Source organism: Gymnogyps californianus, chromosome 2, assembly GCF_018139145.2.
Source record: "Gymnogyps californianus isolate 813 chromosome 2, ASM1813914v2, whole genome shotgun sequence".
Taxonomy (NCBI): domain Eukaryota; kingdom Metazoa; phylum Chordata; class Aves; order Accipitriformes; family Cathartidae; genus Gymnogyps; species Gymnogyps californianus.
Window position 1 is genome coordinate 78,983,832 of NC_059472.1, and position 15,324 is coordinate 78,999,155.

A 15,324-nucleotide genomic window follows, 5' to 3' on the forward strand; every position below is an offset into this window, starting at 1 on the left:
CTTTTGCCTTTTCCCAAATTAGTTTCATTTACATGCAGTTTAGTGGATGACAACAGTTAATCACTTTTACTGCTGCTGAAGTCTGGCATTCTGAATAGATTCATGGTTGTAATTGTGAATCTAAAATCCGATAAATACATTGGCTCACGAGAGCCATCTCTTACTTTGTTCAGTAACACAAAAAGAAAACGGGTGTGGCTAGAACTTGAAAGGGAGTAATTTAATTGTACTAACATAGCCCTTCCACCTCATACCGAAGTTGTACATGTGATAGGAAGTAAGAAAACAGTTACTCACATTTTACTAGTTTTTCCCTTCAACTCCTGTCCCCTGTTGTGGGCTAACTCCAGTAGGCAGCTCAGCAACACGCAGCTGCGTGCTCACACTCCCAGAGGGGACAGGGGAGAGAATCAGCAGAGTAAAAGTGAGAGAACTCGTGGGTTGAGATAAAGACAGTTTAATAGGTAAAGCAAAAGCCATGCATGCAAGGAAAATAAAACAAGGAATTCATTCACCACTTCCCATCGGCAGGCAGGTGCTCAGCCATCTCCAGGAAAGCAGGGCTCCATCACGCGTAGCCATTACTTGGGAAGACAAACGCCAAAACTCTGAACGTTTCCCCCCTCCTCCTTTCCCTCAGCCCTTTATTGCAGAGCGCGGTGTTACATGGCATGGGCTATCGCTTTGGTTAGTTCCAGTCATCTGCCTGGTCGTGCCCCCTCCCAACCTCTTGCACACCCCTAGCCTACTTGTTGGGGCGCGGGGACAGAGTGAGAAGCAGAGGCGGCCTTGATGCTGTGCAAGCACTGTTCAGCAATAGCTAAAACACTAGTTCGTTTTCAGCATTGTTTTGGTGACAAGTCTAAAGCACAGCACCATACCAGCTGCTATGAAGAAAATTAACTCCATCCCAGCAGAGCCAGTGTACCTGTCCTGTCCATATCGGTGAATCCCATTACCAAATTGTTTCAAAGCTTCACCTATCAACTCTTCTTCAGTTACATTTTCTTTTGGCATGGCTTGGAAACCGTGACTCCTTTAAAACGTGAGATGCCGAGAAGAAACGGGTAGTACTGCACGCTGCTTCTACTGCTCTGCTTTTGGATGTCCTGGCCAGGAGATGTGGAGGAGGCAGAGGAGGGAGGGCTCTGTGTGGGCAGCACTGCAGCTGGTGGGGAGGGGGGGGGAAGCTGTGATGGTGCTCCGCAGATGGTAGTGTGGGGTGGGTGGGTTCACAGCAGCTTGGAGCTTACAGTCAGTAACGTTGGACAGATCTTCAGCATGACGTGCTGGTAGTTTCTAAGGATGTGTGAGCTGAGACCTGGTCGGAATTAGGTGGTGGTGTGTTGGTTTGGGGTGGTTGGTTTTTTTCTTCCACAGGCAGGTTTTGACTGTAAACTGCTGCCCAATTCAGAAGCCTCTAGGAACACGGGACAATTTATTTTAAAAATTGTGAAATTGTGGTTTTGCTGATCTGACTTACGGAAATAAAGGTTTTATGCTCTGTATATAAATATTTTTTAATGTTCAGCTAGATCCTAGTATGGAAAGTCTGAAGCTTGGTGATGGAACTTTGACAAAAATTGTAAGCAAAGGAAGTTTTTTTTTTTAGAGGCTTGTACTTGTATGCTCTTCAACGTAACAAATGTATAGCATTAGCATTGTCAATAATTGTTGCATAGAGGCAACTGGAGGACAAACGACTTTCATCACAGCATGCAACATGCAGCTGAAAGTATTAAACCAAATTAATGGAACCAGCGCAGCTCAAACTGGTACACTTTCACAGCAGGAGTAATTGAATTTGTGCTTTGACAGAACAGTGGGAATACCAGTATTGTGATTTTGTGCTGTGGTCTGCCTCTGGTCAAATAAAACAGAGCAAATGTATCTGAATAATGATAAGGTTGTGGGAGACAAACACTGATATTCAAATTAATCATGGTGTGTTTGTAACCGTCAGGAAATAAAAGCCTTGCCTAGTCGTGTGTTTGGGGCTGAGGGCCACAGGGCCCACGGGCCCTTCAAGTACTACTCCGTTACTCTAGGGAAATGCGAGGTTCACCACTGGAGGGCAACACATGCGTATCACTGCCGTAGCAGACTGCATCCAGATTTTTTAAAAGCGAGCTGAAGCAGCCCGGCAGGTCTTTCCCAGCATCACTGACATGGCACACATATGTCATCAGCAAGACCTGAGTCTTTCCGAATTCCCCTCAAAGGGCTCAGTTACTTGAGCTAGTTTCATGACTGGCCCCGTGTGCCCTCTTAAATCCAAATTTTCACATCTTCCTAGGACCCTTACCCTGGCCCTGCCTTTGTCCCGCTACTTCTAGTTCCCCTCTTACCAGCCAGCTTTTTGCAGCCTCGTTTTTTAGTCTCTCCTGCTGTGTTCCTGGGCCTGGGCTCCTTTCCTTCTCCGATCTCTCACACCTCCATGCTGACACAACACTCGTCTTAGCAGGCGCACGAGGCGAGGCTGCCAGGAGCACAGCACGCAGATTCCTCTCCGTCCCTCCCGGATACACCCAGCCCGCAGCAGCTGTGGGGTGCCGTGCACCCAGGGCTGGTCTTCTGACTTTGGGTGCGCCGCAGTGATTCAGAGAAATCAGGTCTGAGTGGATTTTTTTCAGGAGTAGGGTTAAGCAGAGCTGTGAAACAACATTCTTGTTTCTCTACAAGCTGACAGGTTTTAATGAAAATGTATTTTTCCTATGCTTAGGAAAAAAAACCTGCTGTTTGATCATTTCTGACTGTGTTCTGCGTGGGGAAAGATGCATCATAACATGAGCAGTTCCTGTCCGAACGATCCGATAAGCTTACAGGCAACGACAGATAGGGTCTTAAGTGGAGCAAGTCAAGGAGCCTTGCTAACATGCAGGTCTGCTAGCTCTCTCTGTAACATCAAGACACCTGGATATTAGGATACCTAGACCCAGACCTATCTAAACTAAGCTGACTCGCTCCAGAGCCTGCCCAGGCTGTATGTCTTTATGCTAAGGCTGTACAGAAAAGAGGGCACTGTGGGAGCTGCTCTCCTCTGTGGCAGAATGGCATGACCGTCCCTTGCATTGTTAAAAATTACTGTTATATTGGCCGTGGGGATGGTTATTACACTGCCCCGGACTCTTACTGTCATCCAAGGAGGGATGATTCAGTTGTGAGGTTTGGGTCTGGGACACTAGCCTTGTGTGTCCTCCCTGCGTAGAAGTACCTCTCCATTTCACATCTTGGAGGGTTTCCCAGGAGCTCTCTGCCAGGGAACATTTCTCACCGTGTTAAAGAGCCAATTAAATGGACTGACAGTGTTTGCTTTGTAAACAGCTCATCTCCGTGATACAAGAGAGACAGTTTGCTGAACTCAGATGACTGAGGGGTAAAGCTTTAGTGCGTTCTCTGCAAGATGTGGACCCTGCTGTACCTGCCTGGTGTACATGCACTAGAATCCACATCCTTGTGAGATTCCTCCCTGAGCTATTTTGGACCAGTAATTGTGTTATGGTGAGGCTCCTGCCCCACAGTGCTGAACGGTAGCAGCATGGGCACTGAGAGAAACAGGTCTCTGCCAGCTCTCTGGTGTCTGGGTGCTCACTGAACATGGGACGCTGCTGTCAGGGCCCTGAGTGTGCTCCCCTTGCTCCCCCCCAGGGGTTTGGCTGCTTGTGCTCAAGGCCAGCTCTGGCATGGCACACCTGTGTCACCTTGAATCAGACTGCTGGGGAAAATGCTGGGGGTGAGAAAGAGCTGGGAGAAACCCTCCCGCTTTTGCTCCAGAGCTGCATTTAAGCTCAGGCCCATGCCCTTGCTCCTTGCCTGAGCTGTGTTTCTGCTATGCCTGTGCCTTGCTGATGCTGGTGCTGGTTTGACTTCCTGGCTTGTCCTTAGCCTTGCCTTGTCAAGTTGGACTTCCCTGGTGATCTTGACTCTTCACTGACCCTGGTCACCGTGGCTGGACCTGCTCTGCTTTTCTTGCTTGGGTACAGTGATGTCAAGGAGCTCTGAAGGAGAGCAGTGGCCAGAAGTTGTCTGGAAGGAGCACCTCAGAAGGCCATTGAAGGAGTCCTTACTCTTCGGGATGGGCAGTGGGATGACAGCTCTCCTGCAGTGTATGAGCAAGAAGGGCTGTGCAAGCAAAGGTGGAGTGAGCAAAGGAAAGGTGGGGAACCTCAAGGAAATCAGCACAATCTGATCACTTGCTTACAGTGAATGATGGGCACTTGGGACTTTAGTCAGGGAAAGAAGAATAAAATATTAGAATTAAGAAAACAGATGTGAGTGTGACTAATGTTACCAAGGATCGCTGAAGGCATCAGCTCTGTGGGATGGGATACTACCATAAGCCCTCTCTCCCTCTCAGAAAAGTTGAGCAGCTGAGTAACACAGCATTATAAATGCTTGATGTGGGTTCCAGCTCTTTTTCTGTTTGCTGTAGGGCCCATAATGGGATACAGTGTTTTCTGCCAGCAGGAAAAGATCATGGCTCCATCAGCTTCATCTTCAAAGTATCTCAATGCAGTGGCTAAAGAGAGAGCAGCAACGAGGAACTTCAAAATGCTAAGAGTGAACTAAGATGCTGGACTTGGTTACTCATCTGTACTGTGCTCATATCTCAGGGATTCCCATTCTACTTGGCTGGAGCTTCACTTCTTCTCTGCCCCTGTCAAAATCAAGGGAGATTTCTTTCTTCCTTCTCTGCACCAACTGGCTGTGCTGCCAAGGACTATATATTCCCTTCCCTGAACTCCAATGTGTAGTTTGATTCTCAAATCCATGGGTGTCGTGGTTTAATCCCAGCCGGCAGCTAAGCACCACGCAGCCGCTTGCTCACTCCCCCTCCACCCCTGGGATGGGGGAGAGAATCAGGAAAAAAAACTCGTGAGTTGAGATAAAGACAGTTTAATAGGAGAGAAAGGAATGAAAAACAATTATAATGATAATAATAATATGACAATAGTAATACTAAAAGAATTAAACTATACAAAGCAAGTGTTGCACAATGCAATTGCTCACCACTCGTTGACCGATGCCCAGTTAGTTCCCGAGCCGCGATCCGCCCCTCCCAGCTAGCTCCCCCAGTTTATATACTGGGCATGGTGTCATATGGTATGGAATAGCTCTTTGGCCAGTTTGGGTCAGCTGTCCTGGCGGTGTCCCCTCCCAGCTTCTTGTGCCCCTCCAGCCTTCTTGCTGGCTGGGCACGAGAAGCTGAAAAATCCTTGATTTAGTATAAACATTACTTAGCAACAACTAAAACCATCAGAGTGTTATCAACATTCTTTTCCTACTAAATCCAAAACACAGCACTATACCAGCTACTAGGAAGAAAATTAACTCTGTCCTGGCTGAAACCAGGACAATGGGGAAAAAAAACTATAAAGGACCACTAAATTTAAAGTTTCCCACTATCTGCAGGCTCCTCTTAAGTCAAAATCTGCTGAAAGCTGGAAAGTGTCTTTGAGGAATTATCACCATATACTTGCCCTGTTCTTATCTTTATTTTTTTAAGAGGCAGGATGTCGGATTATATTAGACCTTCGGTCTGATGTGGTACAGGCATTCTTCTTACCTAAGTACAACTACGTTGAGACAAGCTTTTCAAACTTTGTGTTGTAGATGAAACTAGCTGATTTAAAGAACAAGGAATAGCTGGCTAACACTGGTGAACTGGCAGATCATTTCTGATTCTCATAAGGCAATTGTCAAAATTATGTAGCTGCCTAAGACTTTTAAAGAGGCCTTTAAATGTACCTCTTTTCCTGGAACATAGTCCAAAGTTACAGGAAGAGTACATTCTTCCCATACCCTAATTTCTGGCAAAAAACAAATAAAATTGTTTTATATTTGGGTCAATATTGTCCCACTTCAATAAGCAAAAAAGGTTTAACTCATTAAAATTTACAGAGATGTCACTGAAACAGCATTGCTTTCCCACTTTAAATCTCTATTAGTTGGATATTAAATGAATGGATATTAAATGAACAATCTTGAAAAGATTTTCTTGAATTCACATTTAATTTGAAATGGTTTGGTTTTAAAAGAAAAATAAATATAACCCAAATATTTAAAAGTCTGGTTTGAATTTAAAGATTTTGTGATTTCTGATACGGTACAGTGCCTTTTTACACCATGTGAAGAAAACCATCTGTTTCTCTAAAACTCGTAAGTAACCAAGCTGATTCCTCAAAAACGTCGTTTATTTTTTCACTCCAGATCAGGAGGGAGTGGTTTCCCTGCTGGCACAAGCAGAGCCCATGTACACAGGGGACTATCCAGTGTCACCTCAGCTGCTCTGATCTCAGGGCATCAGGGCCTCAGACTATCTCGGTTTCGAGACGCTGCTTTGATTTATGTGCCTTATGGCACCTAGTTCTCAGAGTATCGTAAAAAACCTGTCCAACATTAAAATTGCTGAGTTCCCACTCTCTAACTGGACTGTCTCGTGGTGAACTTCTCTGCCAGCTGCTCATATTCATCACTCACTGACCGTTCCCATCACCCAGCTCGCAAGTGAAAAGCCCTCTGCAATCTCCTGACCTTTCTCCCACGCGTACACCACTGACTCCTCTGCTGCCTGCTGCAAGGTACGTGTCCCCATAACCCACTGGCAGGAGCTGATGGTCCTCACACTCAGCTGGGTTTTCCAGTGAACATAACGCTTCTCCAAGGACCCTTGAACCATCTCTTGATGTGCTCGCCCCAGGTGGTCGCCGGTCCTCCCTGCTCTCTGCTGCTGTTTAAATTTGAGTCTTGGTCTGAGCTGACGTTAGCTGGTTTCCTGTTTTTCACATCCAGCTACTGTGCTGGCTGGCATTTTGCAAGTGCCTTGACTAGACGGTTAGATATGAGGTCTTCTCATTAACACGTCTCTTGTAATTGGAAGAAGGCCAAAGGCTGGGAAAGGCAAGTTTCCAGCACTGCCTTTGATTTAAGGGCAGCACTAATAGTTAAGGTTAAGTGAGTGAGAGTGCTAGTAACTGGGAATGAGCTCAGAGGGACAGAAGGTGATGTGTGGAGAGCACTGGGGAAGCAAGAGTGACTGAAATGACTGAAAACCCACCTAGGAAAGATCCTTTGCTGAGTAACTTCGGCACAAGGTTGCAATGGCACATCCTCTTAATACTTGTTGCACGGCCTCGCTTTTCAGCTATGTTGACTCACTCCCTAAGAAAAGCTACTGCTACAAATCCCATGGGAGCTCCATTTCTGACTCCTCAGGATCTGGGTCAGGCTCTCTCTCTTGCTCCTTCATGCTGGGACCATGCGAGTGCCCAGGAGATGGACAGATCAGCACAGCCTTGTCTTCTCTTCCTTGACAGAGAAAGTTTGCAGCAGTTTCTTCTCTTTTGCTAATACAAAAAGTATGTACCCTCCAGCTCCTGCTTGTGTAGGAAGAGCAGACAACATAAGCAGAGATGTGCCTTTTTCAAAACTGAGCACTGAGTATTATTGCTTTTGAGTAGAAGTGCAGAAGCTAACAGGGCCAACAAAATTCAATGGATGTTTAGCAGTGATTTCATTTCTTGGCTGAAACTAAGCATGGGAGAAGATGAAACTCAGTTCTGGAGGGAGCAGTTTAGAGCTGGTGGAAAACAGGTCATGTTACTAAGTCCCAGGCAAACCTGGATTCCTGAGGCAGGGGTTAGTGGGTATGGGTGTTTGAATCCTTGGCGCGCTGCCAGCACTGGAAGCTTCAGCTACTGCAACGCAGCAGTGCGAGCATCCAAGGGACTGAGATGTGGTAATGAGAATCCCTGTAGTGAAACAGTCCCTTTAAGGTAATGCAAAAACCAGATCCCACTTTGCTTCAAGAAATTGCTCTGTGGATCAGGCAGAATGGCGACAGGACCTTTGCACACCAGTGGTAGTGCAGTGTGGGATTATAATCCTTACCTCCAAGCCTGAGCTGTAGGCTCCGCTCCAGGTCATTAAAGGAAGACAGGCTAGCTCCTATGAGGGTTTAAATAGTGCCACAGATGAGATAGCAGAGGTCTTGCTGAGCACACAGAGAGGGTAATTCAGCAGATCTGGTGTCCTGATAGTCCAAATCAGAGACCTGGTCCTGTTGACTTCTAGTCTATGTGCCAGGATTTCTGTGGAAGACAGGACCTGTGCAACCAGTAGCAGTGCACGCCCAGGCTGTGCTCCATCGTGGAGGAGGGATACAGAAAGGGTGTGCAGGAAATCATTTACACGTATCCCAGTTTATGTGCTGCCAGAGTTTACCAGCCCCTAATCCGGGCATGTTGAATTTATCTTGTGTACAATTTACTCACCGACAGAAAATGTGTACATTTATCCTCTCTGTGTACTAATATAACTGAATATCATGGCAAAGCTGCAGGCCTGAAAAAGTGGATTTGAGAAGGCTATAAAGCTCTTTCTCAGGAACTATTCATAGCTATTCCCTAAACAGCCTATCAACAGCACTACAAGGAAAGAAAATGTGGGGATGTGAAGATAATCCAATTAATTCCTCAGCTCTGAGGCTGTGAAGTCTGTCTCAAGACATGTATTGGCTGATTTTCTGTTCTTAAATGCTTCTTTTCAGCCCCAGGACACACGCAAGAAATTATCTTCTTTAGTGACTGCCCAGACATGACTGGTGTTTAGTGCTTGCCTGACAAGCTACACCGAAGGGTGACTTTTAGTCTTTTAATCTAAGAAATATGTGTCTACATAAGCTCTTCCCTTGTCTGCAGGCTGACAGGTAGTAGCCCTTGGTTCCTAATTGCGACAAAATGATCTGGCAATGAAATGGTGAGCAGATTTATCACTGAAGTAAATACATGTTTGAATCACAAAGACAATGAAGCTAAGGCTAATGAGGGAGATTTGCAAAGCAACAGCTTTGTGAATCAGCATGGAAATCTCTGCCAGCATCCCATGAGACCCTGGAATAAAGGGAAGAGCCAGAAAAGGGAGCTGAACACTATCCATCCTAAAGTGAGCCTGCCTTGCAAATGGTCTGGTTTTGCTCTTGGTAAGGAAAGGTTCCTCACCTCTAGCAAAGTTTCTCTTTCTTTTTCTTTACCATCATCGGATTAGGATTGCCTATGGGAAAATAGCAATTTCCCGATGCCATTGTCCTCAGACCTTAAGAACAAGCTGAAAGTTTAGAAGCAGGGATGTGAAATCCAACCTAATCCAACCTGAGCATTGGTCCTGACCTGCTACTCTCCCCTGCATAATTCTAACGCGTGGATGCTACCCAGCCATCCTCCGCTAGCAAGCTGAAAACAGTCCCAAGAACCACTGAAGAACAACAAAGTCTGTATCAGAGCTTGGCAAATGAGTCGCCGTGCCAAAACCTGGGAACACAGGAAACAGGACCTGCGTGCATACGGGCATAATTGCCCCTGCTTTCCCCAACATTAGGAATTTAGACCCTGTATAGATTGTGGTGAGGTATACGCTTAACATCATTGCTGATATAAGATCCAAACTGCATGACTATAGACTGGTCTATTTTAATCAAGACAGGAGAAATGAGTCATTAAGTAAGTGACCTGGAAAGGAACTACCAGAGCTGCTCAGAGGAAATTGTTTTGACTAACAGAGAGGTATTGGTTGTGGTGCCTTTCTTTCCTTGGGAATGCAACTCCAGCAACAGAAATGCCCCAAATATTTTGCTTCTGTGGAAATACTGTGTGGGGTTGTGCAGATAGATATCTTTGTTAGATTTCATGAATTATCAGCCAACCAGCCCAGCAAAAATGATTGCAACTACAGTACAATGCTAATGTCTTTGAATGAGACCAACCTAAACTTTCATGTCATTCTTTCTATAGTGATTTGGTCTGTGGCAAGAGACATGGAATTTAAGTTGCAAGTATGATTCAGGTTTGTCCTAGAGTTGTAACTGTTGTGTAGCTGGGTGGCAGGGCTCCATCTGTATCCACACCTAGCATACTTAAACCATTAATTCCCCTGGTGGTCCAGGAACTCCCTGACTATTCAGCTGTATATACGAGGCAATGGACTGACCTGAAACAGTGGGCCGACTTGAGACCAAGAGATTGACTGAACTCCTAGCCACCTTCACAATTAATTGTTCGACTAATTGCTGCAGGAGTCTCAGATGGGAATTTTGGGCCACCCTGGAGATCTCCCCAGGCAGCTCCTGCTGTGCCCAGACCAACTGATAATGTTTCAGTGTGTAGATTAACATTATGGATGGAGAATATGGCCATCCCAGATACTCCCAGGGGGGTTCTGATGTAGCATTGATCAAACTGTACATAAGTCCTACTTAGGGACTAAAGTAATTCTCTTCCAGAGCTGTGAGGCTCATTATAGCCCTCTATGAGAAGAGGCTAATGCCAGGTCTCTTATGGATGAGCTCTGAGGAGGGCTATAGTCTGCTGATGGACTGAGGTGGTGAAACACGGAAAGCCCTATTGAAATTCTTCACATGTTGGCTGAAATCACATAGTAGTGAGAGCAAAACAAGAAATATTGGTTCTAACCTCTGGAGGCAGTGGGGTGTTGGCACACACAATGGGAAAGCGATGGCGACCGCAATGCAGGCAGAGCTAGGAGTCCAGTGAATTGTAAACTGAAGACAAGGTGGAAGGAAGTCAAGGCTCTTGTTTCAAAGAATACAGTCCCAAGCTGAAGTTCAAGGGCTGGGAGCTAATGGTAAGAAGGGAAGGGGTGGAAAGGAAAATGAGAACTCAGGGTCAGGACTTCCAATTCTTTGCATAACTCTGGGAGAACAGTGACATGCCTACTGGTTGAGGAGACCTGAAGTCAGGATTACTGAATACTGTTCCCAGCCCCAGCCTTCTGGGTGACCTGAGTTACAGCTCAGGACTTTGCTCTGTGTCCAAATTTCTCATCAGTGAGGTTTCCACCCATTGAACCAAACTGATTCTTGGTGGTGGGTGGCCAGTTACCTTCCCCCCTTGAGGTCCCATCATTCCTTTGGACAGTGCCACCTGGCAGCCCCCACATACCACATGCCATAAACTCATCTCTCTCCCGCAGTGACGGAAGGAAAGGAAAGGACAGGGGCATCCTGTTACAGCCAGGTCTCTGCCAGCCCTATCCAATTCCTGACATGCCCTTGTGCAGCCAGGAACCAGTGGGAGGGTGGCAGGCTGCGCAGGGGCAGGGCAGAATCACTGCCTATTGTGGCTCCCACTTAATCCTCAGATTTCCATTATGGAGCAGTACAGCAGAGACCAACCAGTTCAGTAGTTCCTGGGGTAGCCCAGCAACAGTAAACTCAAACAGAGATTGGCAATGGCTACCTTCAAAGACATGCAGAGAGTCACCAGGAGGTCCAGCTACCCTCTGCCCTAACCTCCTCCAGCGCTGGGAATAGAAGCCGCCCAACCTGCCTGCTGAAGTCCACTCCTGCCCTGCTACCAGCAGTACCCAAACAGCAGCTGCTCTTTGTGCAAGTGTTTTCTTATGTTTCTAGCTGAGTGATAAACAGTCCTGGTGGGATAAAGGTGCTGCAATCTTCTCTGAAGTACTATGAGCAGTATGGGTATGAGGGAGGGGAACCTGAGGACACAAGTGCATGCTGCTTCTTGCTACAGCTCCCCAGATCAGTGGTGCAAGGAAATGAACTGATTCAAATGAGTCATGAGTGAAAGAGAGTAGCACCTCTCCCAGCTGAGTGAAAGGAGCCATTGAGTTCTACACTGAGCACCTTGTATTGCTTCTTGAAAGCGTAAAGTCTTCCAGGGTTTTTTATCAAGGGATACTTCTTTTGCAGCAGGATGACCCCCATGAAGGTGAAATAGTGGATGGGCAAGTAATACAGAAACAGGGCTGAAGGAGTGAGAAAGATGGAGCAAAGAGCAAGAAAGGGAGAGAAAAGAAACAGTACCACGCAAGGAAGATCCCTGAAAGCTCCTCAGGAGCTGAAGGAGGAAAGAAGTCCCTGGTAAGTGCCTTTCTTCAGCATGAGAGATGTTAGTCCACAGCAGCATGAGCACTGTAATGTTACCAAAGCCTCACACACATGGAGCAGCTCTCACCACCCAGCTAGGGTAATCTATACCCTTGAGCATAGCACAGCTATGACTGTCATGCCTCCATGATACATGTGTGGCTGTATGCAATAACGCTATGAGTCCTGGGCTAGGACAGTCTTGTGTCTGTCTGTGGTCAGATCCATCATATAAATCTGGTGTACACTGGAATTCCTGCGCTCAATCTGTATTGACCAGTCCAAAGGTATGGAGGTTTACCATCTGCTCATCTTGGTCAGTTGGAGGGGTTTGGGCATATAAGCACATCCACGCCCATGAGCCTCGGGGAATTGACCTGTAGGTGACACAGGGCTTAGCATATCATAAAGGTACAAGCAATTAAATGTGTTTTGATTCCTACCAAGAGGGCTGAGCAGCCAGAAGTTATCCAGTAGCTTCAGAGAGGGATGCAAGGTAAAGCAGAGAGGGGCTCTGCAGAAGGAATTGTTGGGAGTTAAGCCTGCCCAGGATGCCCCTGGGGAAGACGATTATGAGTTAGCTCTGCGTTTGGCAATCTCTGCAAGATTTACTGTCCTGAAGAGGAAGATGAAATAATTTCTCAAGGCAGAGTGTCAGCTGCAACAACTGTTAATGGCAGAACAAGGGGATGTGAAAGCTGTCACTTTTTCCTTATCTGGCTTTGCAGAGAGCAGATTCAGCAGATATCAGCCAACATCTGCACGTTGCTGTCCTTGTTCTGCTTCCATCTCCTACTCCGCCAGTGGAAGGGAAGATAACCAGCTGAACCAGGCGCAGAGCGGTGCTGGGGACAAGGACAGGGGACTCAAAGCTGCCTGTTCAAGTGGCTGTTTGCAGACATCTCAGCAGCCTGGTAACAGGACTGCTTTGCCTGAAGCCAGCTCTATATAGCTAGATGTCGGATACAAACTAAAAAACAGACTGTTTTATCACTTAAGATAAATTTTCTCCTAAGCACCTCACTTAAATACATCTGTTCGGTCATGGATTGTCTTTCTCACTATCCTCTAAGAAATCTGTCAGCAAAGCTCAGGTGGAAGCTGCACTCTGCCAGAGTTAGCATACAGAAGGTGGCTACCAGGGCCCAGAGAGGGAGCAGGAGCCCTGTGTGGTTCCACCCTGAGACACAGGAGCCAGCCAGAGACACGCGTCCTTGGTGGGGGGCAGCTTGTAAACAGCAAAGAAGGGTTAGAAGTGCAATTAGTCCGTGTGACAACTGTGACCACCTTCTGTCACCACCCTGCGCCAGGCCAAATCCCCCTTCCTCCCTCTCTTGCACAAAGCTGGGCCAAGGCACAGGGCTTATAAACATGCCCCGCTGCCTGTCAGCCCAGGGAAAAAAACCAAACACACCCACAGCAACAGGCAGGCCTGTATATGGGCAAGCCCAGACTATTGGCTGGCATGGCTGGCTGTCAGACCTTCGATGGATCGTAAGTAGGGAAGTCTAGGATACTGGAGAATCGTTATGGGATTTAGTAGTGGTCAGTTCTATTCTTGTGGTCAGCACTGACACAGATAGCCCAGCACAGCACAAGGAGAACTAAAATTATAGTATGGATAGCAAGGTACTGTTCAACCCAAGCTGCAGGATGTGGAAAACACCGAGGCAGTTCCTTTGATCTCTCTGTCTAAGGCATTTCCCTCTGATTCATGCGTCTCCACTCAGGGATGCAGGATAGAGGGAAAAAAAGGCTAATGGCTGAAACTCCATGAGACATTGCGTGTTGCCCAGTCAGGGACCAAGTGTCTTCTGATCCAGCCACTTTTAATCCTGCAGCTCTTTGTCCTTTGGCATGACAACGGGGCTTTATGACTTCTCATGGCTTCTCAGCTACAGGCAGCTCTGGAAGACATCAGCTGGGTTGCAGTTGTCGCCAACACACCCCTACATGAGTAAGAGTGAAAGGCAACAAATTCCCACCATCTTTATCCCCCAGCTATTGTCTCTTTCCATCCCTGTGCTCAGAAGGACAGTTGTTCAGAACAGGGTTATATTTTGTCTTTTTTATCAAAGCTCTGGCCTGCTTTGTCTTTGAAGTGAAAGTCAAAACTGAAGAACAAGCAGTGTGGCACTATGCAGTCTTGCATCTGCTCTGTCATATTCCCTGGCCTGAGATGTTTTCCCCCACTCATTTTTGGGATCTGGTGCTCAGTCCCTCTGCAGTCTCAAGACCTGACATCTGTGTGCAGAGTGGGAAGGGTCACACAGGATGGTCAGCATGCGGTCTTGTTCAGGAGACAAGGCTATGAGGGAACTCTGGGGAATATCAAGAATTACTCCTTCGCTACCCTTTCTAAGAAACTTCAGTCACAGTCCTAGTAATGATACTTAACAGGGTTTAAGTGGGAAGGGATGGAAGTAACATAGTGTCAGAATCGACAAGACAGAAGGAAGATTATATGCTGCAAGCTTCTAGAAATGACACCAGAAGCCTAACTGGAGAGGTCCTGGAGGCTGGACCTCTGCCCTGCCTTTGATCACTGGGTCAGCTAGTCCAATAGAGTGACTTTCATTAGCCTTCCTGTAGAAGGAGGAGATGACATTGACCCCACTATCCAACCTGGTCCTACCCTCCCTTTCATGTCCTGAGTCCAGCCAGAACCACAACACGGTCTATATGTTGGGGACATTGCTGACCTGTGGTTAGGCCAAATAATTTGCCTAAGTGCTCTCTTCAACAATCAACATTTTAATTCTGAGATGACTCATCTGTGGCACTGTTTGACCATTATCGTGACCTGGCGCAATCACTTTCATATCTGCCTGCATTTTCACATCTCTCTCTAGCAAACAGCTTCCACTTCCACTTCTTCCTACCAACACTTCCTAACTGGAAGGAGTGTTATGACCAAGGGATCTGTCCAGTTAACAGATCCAGGCTCAACCCATCACCCTGCCCCGGCAATACCAAAGTGCTGGCCCATGCCTTCCCTACACCCTGCAGGCTCCGGTCTGCATCACAGGCCCCAGGCTGCTGCTGAGGGTGACTATTCAGGAGCCATGTGGAGTGTACGGTGCAGAAGAGGGAGCAGAATCCATAGCGAGGTGCACAAGGGGATCCAGAAACACAGACCACACGTCCTACCAAAAGCCATGGGATCCATGCTCCCAGCCTGCGCATGCAGTGTGCTGCAGGCACCAGGGCACTAGGGCCTGCATTCATACTTCTTGGACCGCAGCTGCCGCAGCTAGAACTCACATAGTGCGGCGAGCTCTGTAATTACCCAATTTATCTCTTCGTTCCATCCTGGAGAGGAGTAAAGAAGTACCACATCTTTCCCTCCCCTTTGGAGCTACCTGATGCCTCTTTGGGGATGACACCAGATCCACCCCATACCTTGTGCCTACATTAGCTGA